The sequence below is a fragment of the Capsicum annuum genome, chromosome 9 (genome assembly GCF_002878395.1).
Source record: "Capsicum annuum cultivar UCD-10X-F1 chromosome 9, UCD10Xv1.1, whole genome shotgun sequence".
Lineage (NCBI taxonomy): Eukaryota > Viridiplantae > Streptophyta > Magnoliopsida > Solanales > Solanaceae > Capsicum > Capsicum annuum.
In genome coordinates this window covers 10,822,841-10,828,919 of record NC_061119.1, presented here as the reverse complement: position 1 = coordinate 10,828,919, position 6,079 = coordinate 10,822,841, and the positions used below count along the sequence as shown (strand labels likewise).

Here is a 6,079-nt window from a genome sequence, read left to right as displayed (position 1 = left end):
TTTCCAGGAGGCATTACTCTTTCACAAGAAAAGTACACGAAAGATCTTCTCAACCGAGCAAACCTTATAGAAAGTTCTCATTTCAATACACCAATGGCATTGAAATCACAACCAACAACAGAGAACTCAAAGCTAGTTAATGCAAAGAAATATCAAAGTCTAGTCAGTGCACTTCAATATCTAACGTATATACGTCCTACCATCGTCCAAGCAGTCAATAAAGTATGCCAAACATTGAATGAGCCAATAGAAGGAGACATGAAAGCGGTAAAGAGAATTCTTCACTATCTCAAAGGAACAATGCACTATGGAATCAAATTTCTTGCCCAAAGTCCTCTAAAGCTATATGAATTTTGTGACGCTGATTGGGTAGGATGTCCGGACACTAGAAAAAGCATTACTGGGTACTGTATATATCTAGGAGCTAATTGCATCTCTTGGTCATCAAAGAAGCAACCAACAATTTTGAGATCAAGTTCCGAAGCAGAATATAGGTCAATGGCAAGTACAACGGCAAAACTAGTATGAATTACCTTCTTACTAAGAGGTGTTGGAATTAAATTACATGAACCACCACAACGCTTTTGTTATAACAGAAGTGCATTGTACATGACTATAAATCCAGGAAACAGGCCCGCACGAAGTACATAGAGATTGACTACCACTTTATTCGTGAGAAGGTAGCTAATGAAGCATTGACAACTCGATATATTTCCTCATCTCATCAGATTACGGATATCTTCACCAAACCTTTGTCAAAACTCCTGTTTTGGCATTTTAGGGACAAGCTAGAGTACATTCGGTCATTGCCTCTAGCTTGAAAAAGGGCAAAAAGAATAAGGAAAGACTTGCAGCTATGGTTCATTATCCACACAAGGAAAGAGCTAATTACTTGATATCAAATCTCATTTAATGTGCTGCCATATCACAAGGATCTCCTCAATCAAGATTTATTCCATAATAGTTCCTTAATATCCTCCTGACTGTTAGAACCAAATCAGGAGGATACTAATAAATCTTTTGTTGCCTTTTTTATCTCTCATAAATTTCTGTATATATAGGTGCCCATTGAAAGTAAAATAAAAACAGAGAAAGCTATACAAAGTTTGAATTGCAATTATAAGAAAGTTTTCTCTCAGGACTTTTATTTCAGAAAGCCACTTAACCTTATCTTTTATTTCAAAGTCACTCAAGCAATTTAATTATTTTTTCCATTAAAATTTGTTTTTATGAATTTTTTATTTAAAACAAAAATTCTAAATCTAAAAATAATGCACAAAGCATATGACTTTTCAAGAATTCAAGGTCTACACCATTTGTCACTCTTATAAACTTTTCTTTCTCCTTTAAGAAACAGACAGTCTGGTAGGATCCAAAGAAAGTCCCCACTCCAAGTTCTAAATATGTTCTTGGAAAATCGGTTCCATCAAACTTGAGTTGTATTCATCTTCGTCAAAGTTTCTACACCAATTATCACTCTTATAAACTTTTCTTCTTAAAAGCATCTTACAGTAGTAGGGTTTGGAGAAAGTATCCACCCCAAAAATCGCGATGTAGACAGTCTTAGCTAATGCAAGCATTAATAACTGCTTTCATGGCTCGATCATTTCCAAGGCTTCCCTTCACTTTTATTTTTCCTATAAGAATTTATATTGATCAAATAACTGTTTTCTTGTGCTAGAGATCATATTCAAAGTAATTTTTTCTGCATTATTTAGGATAGTTATATCTGGTAGTACTATTTGATAAATTAGCTTAATAGTGCATAACAATTTGGTCTAGACTACTTGCAGAAACTTGGGATTGTGACGTCTTTACAAGTGATAGGATCTTTCTATTATAGCTATCGCTAGGAACTTTCTACGCAATGACTTGACTTGAGAATTCGAAATTTTTGATACTCCCACATTCATTTGAAGTCTTGTGCAATGACTTGTACATTGACTTTGAGAATTTTTTCCGTTAGATTAACTTCATACAATCAAGTCAATTAAAAACAAATCACAAGAAACTTTTTATTATTACCGCGGAGTAAATATGTACAAAATTGGATAAGTGACCAGTAAGTGGCAAAACAAGTACATGGTATAACTAAAAAAAAAAAATATTGTTCATATGTATAATTTTAAGTTGAATGGAATTAGTGTAAATAATGCCATGTACCTTGTGTTTTCAAAATAAACGGTTGATTTTATTAGTCTAAAAAATTTTTAAAGTAGAATTACACTAAATAAGCCATTATGTAATTCACAAGTTAAATTTGACTGAAACTGACTAGGTAACCTTCTTGGAATTGATTACTCCAAAGAACATGCAGTAGTAGATTTTTCTTTGCTTAAGTTATAGTTCACAGTATTTGTCTAGTTGGACTAAATGAATCAATAATATAGAATATATGAACAAGATGACAGAGTACATTCTCGTGGAAAATTGGTTCTATCAAGCTCGAGGTGTTTTCCTTTTTTCTTGACTGGAAATGCTTTCGTCAAGATTTCAACACTAATACTCATCTAGTCTTTTCTCTCTCCTCTAAGAATTAAAATTAATTAAATAATTGTTTCCTACTTTTAAGGTTATTAATATTCTCAAGAAACATTACTCTCCATCATGTAAGATTAGGTTATATAGTTAAATGTAGTACTATTTCATAACAAGATTAAATAAATGAATGCTTTCTCATTTTACTTTTTTTATGGCTGGCAACGTTGTGGTTGTTGCCTAAACATGTACTATGCAAAATAAGATCATTGAGGCATTCCATCACAGCTCACACCTGATTTATTACTTTCAGTTCCAAAATAGTGGAAATATGTATCTGGAAAGTAATTAACAAATATTGAACAGGTTCAAGCATGATCTGTTTAATTTTTCAGATTTAAGAACATGACATGCTAAATTAAAATTATTAATAACACATCAACTGACCACAAGTCTATTTTCTCTTCATTTTGCATAGAAAGCAAAGTAGAAATTTTCTTCTTCTTTTCTGTTTGACTGTTAAGAGAACCAAAACAAAGACCTTTTTTATGATAAGGCATCAGACAAAATGCAAGTGGAGGGATGCTTTCAACCGAATAAGCCATTATGTAAATGCCAACTTAAATTTGATTGAAAGTGACTAGGTAACCTTCTTGGAATTTGATTACTCCACAGCAACATGCAGTAGTAGATTTTTCTTCGCTTAATTTCTACTATATATACCTCATCAAAATTATTGAATGGAGACACAAAGCAAATGTTTCTTGATTTCTTAAACATAATTAGTTTTGATCATTTTAGTGCAGCAATGGATTGTGTAAAACTTGTACTATTTTTTATGCTATATCCCTTTCTCTGTCAACTTGCTTTCTCCTCATCCTTACCTCATTTGTGCCCCAAAGATCAAGCTCATGCTCTTCTACAATTCAAGCATATGTTTACCATTAATCCTAATGCTTCTGGTTACTGTTATGAGGATACAAGTTTTTCATGGAACAAGAGAACAGATTGTTGCTCATGGAATGGAATTCATTGTGACGTGATGACGGGACAAGTAATTGAGCTTGATATCCGTTGCAGCGAACTTCAAGGCAAATTTCATTCCAACAGTAGCCTATTTCAGCTCTTCAATCTCAAACGGCTTGACTTATAATATTTCTCTGGATCACTCATTTCACCTAAATTTGGTGAGTTTTCTAGCTTGACGCATCTTTATTTGTCGTATTCAGGTTTTACAGGTCTAATCCCAGCAGAAATCTCTCACCTTTCTAAATTATACTCTCTTCGTATATGGACTAACGATCCATATGGTCTTAGACTCAGGCCTTACAGTTTTGAACTGCTCCTTAGGAACTTGACCCAATTAAGAGAGCTTTTCCTTGAATTTGTGAACATCTCTTCCACCATTCCTCTGAATTGCTCTTCTTATTTAACAACTCTACAGCTTTCACACACACAGTTACGTGGGGTATTGCCTGAAAGAGTTTTCCACCTTTCCAAATTGGAATTCCTTCTTTTATCATCCAATCCCCAGCTCAACGTTAGGTTCCCCACTCCATATGGAATAGCTATGCATCACTCATGGGCTTATATCTCAGTGGTGTGAATTTGACTGGTCAGATACCTGAATCATTTAGCCATCTAAATTCATTGGTGTACTTGGATTTGAGTTATTCTAATCTCTCAGGGAACATTCCTAATCCATCCAACGTAAGTGGACTCCAAAACCTACAAACACTCTTCTTGTCATCAAACTACTTGAATGGGACTATACCTTCCTGGATATTCTCCCTCCCATCGCTACTTGAATTAGACTTGAGCAATAACTCTTTCAGTGGCAAAATTCAGGAGTTCAAGTCCAAAACATTGGTTTACGTTAGTCTAAAAAAAATCAGTTGCAAGGTCTTATTACAAAGTCACTCCTAGACCAGCAGGAACTACAACTTCTTATTCTTTCCCAAAATAATTTCAGTGGACAGATTGCTTCAACCGTCTGCATTCAGAAAACACTGAGAGTGCTAGACTTGGGAAGCAATCATTTGAACGGACCAATCCCACAATGTTTGGGTGAGCTGAGAACAGCTTGGATATTGGATTTAAGCAATAATTGTCTTAGTGGGACGATTAATACAACTTTTAATATAGGAAACCAACTCATCATCATTAACTTGTACGGGAATAAGCTGAAGGGGAAAGTTCCGCCATCGTTGATCAATTGCAGATATTTGGAATTCCTTGATTTAGGCAACAATGAGTTGAATGTCACATTTCCAAGTTGGTTGGGAGGCCTACCTGATTTGCAGATTTTAAGTTTGAGATCAAATAAGTTGCACGGCCCTATAAGTGATTCAAGGACAGACAACTTGTATGCTAGAATTCGAGTCATAGATCTCTCATCCAATGGATTTAGTGGAAATTTACCAGTGAGCCTTCGAGAATTTTCAAGCCATGAAAATCATTGGTGAGAACAGTGGAACTCGAGAGTATGTTGCTGATGCATATTCTATTTATTACATGAATACTTTGATAGTTACAACAAAGGGATCAGATCGTGAATTTTTTCATGTTCTGAAAACAAACATAATTATGAATCTCTCAAAGAATAGATTTAAAGGTCACATTCCAAGCATTATTGGAGATCTTCTCGTTGGACTCTATACACTGAACCTATCTCATAATGGCTTGGAGGGTATTATACCAGCATCATTGCAACATTTATATGTACTTGAATCGTTGGATCTCTCATCCAACAAAATAGGCGGTGAAATTCCACAAGTTGTATCCCTCCCATTTCTTGCAGTCTTAAATCTCTCTCATAATCATCTTGTTGGATGCATTCCCAAAGGAAAACATTTTGATACGTTTGAGAGCCGTTCATACCAAGGGAATGATGGGTTACGTGGATTGCCACTCTCAAAAGATTGCAGTGGTGATAATGGGGTACTTCAAGCGACAACTCTAGTTGAGCTAGATGATGATGAAGAAGAAGAAGGAGATTTGATAAGTTGGCAAGCGGTTCTCATGGTTTTCGGTTGTGGTCTAGTTATTGGACTATCCATAATATACATAATGTTGTCAACTCACTATCCAGTATGGTTTTCGAGGATGGTTGTAAAATTTGAACACAAAATTGTTATGAGAATGAAAAGGCACAAGAATAGATATTAGTGTGTAACTTTCAGGAATTCAACTTAAATCTCTATCCTTCACAAGATTATGTTTTATATATCCTTGTATTTTCTACCTCCTTCATCCTTAAAGCTCTTAACCTTAATCCTTCATTTTTGGACATTGAGGGATTCAAGTCTAATATGCCGCCGTTGATGCAAATATAAGCCATGATTGTGATTTTTTCCAAAGTGTTTGTTACTCTATGAATAAAGACATTGTGGACTAACACACCAACAATAGCTATAAAACTTCGTTTCTCCCATTTACTTTGTTCATCGCCACAACTTTCACATCAACAAGTTGTCCTTCTTAACTAATGAAGGGGGCAAACATGCAATGAATGTAACGAGTTATATTGTCATGGTTAAAGTATATACAGAATTGCAGTATCGCACATATGATTAACTAAATCAAAAAGTTACAAATACAA

At 34.7% G+C, this 6,079-nt stretch overlaps 1 pseudogene; it reads left to right on the top strand.

Moving 5' to 3' along the window:
• The first annotated feature begins 3,215 nt into the window (after positions 1–3,215).
• On the top strand, positions 3,216–5,704 carry LOC107843043 (annotated as a pseudogene).
• The last annotated feature ends 375 nt before the right edge of the window (positions 5,705–6,079 follow it).